Source organism: Trichechus manatus, unplaced genomic scaffold (assembly GCF_000243295.1).
Source record: "Trichechus manatus latirostris isolate Lorelei unplaced genomic scaffold, TriManLat1.0 scaffold00294, whole genome shotgun sequence".
NCBI classification, from domain to species: domain Eukaryota; kingdom Metazoa; phylum Chordata; class Mammalia; order Sirenia; family Trichechidae; genus Trichechus; species Trichechus manatus.
The window spans coordinates 1,353,163-1,353,924 of record NW_004444230.1 but is presented as its reverse complement, the minus strand read 5'-3'; positions in this window follow the sequence as shown (position 1 = coordinate 1,353,924).

Here is a 762-nt window from a genome sequence, read left to right as displayed (position 1 = left end):
GGGCTTGTGCCACAAAGAATGTCATAAACAGGAAGAGTGTGTTTTATGTGAAATAGAATTAACTCCAGTTCATGTGCTCCTCCATGTACTGCTGACTGAGACTTCCCCCACCAACTTTGGTCAGTGTCAGAATTAGATAATACATCAAAACCAAACCAGTTGCTCGCAAGTTGATTCCAAATCATGGTGAGCCCACGTGTGTCAGAACTAGATCATCAGGCCTTTGATAATTAAAAAGCACAAGCTTCCAAGGCACCTCTTGGTGGACTCGAACTGCCAACCATTCAGTTAGCAGCTGAGCACATTAACCATTTGTACCACCCAGGGACTCTTGATAATATATCACGTAACTGCATATCCACTTCGGCTGTCCTCATCTACCCTGGGCATTACTGCTTGGAAGGAAACCTTAGAAATGAAACTGAGGGCTGGGAAAAGGTAGATGCCCACCTTCAGGGCAATCCAGGCAGCCAGCTAGGATACAGAGTCAACAGTATTGACCAGTTTTCAAATACCCAGCATATGCTCTGCAAAGCATTAGAGGCTTTACAGTACAGTAAGTGTCATGTTCTCTATTTTACTGTTGAGGAAACCGAGATTCAGAAAGGGACTATGATCTGCTAAAATTCCTGCAGGCAGTAAGTGGTGAGGCCAGGATTTGAGCCCAGATTGGTCTGACTCCAAAGCCTATGTTCACTGCACTAACATCATGTTCTCCCTTATCTGGCTTCCTCCCATCACTGAGGTAAAAAGGAAAAAAGA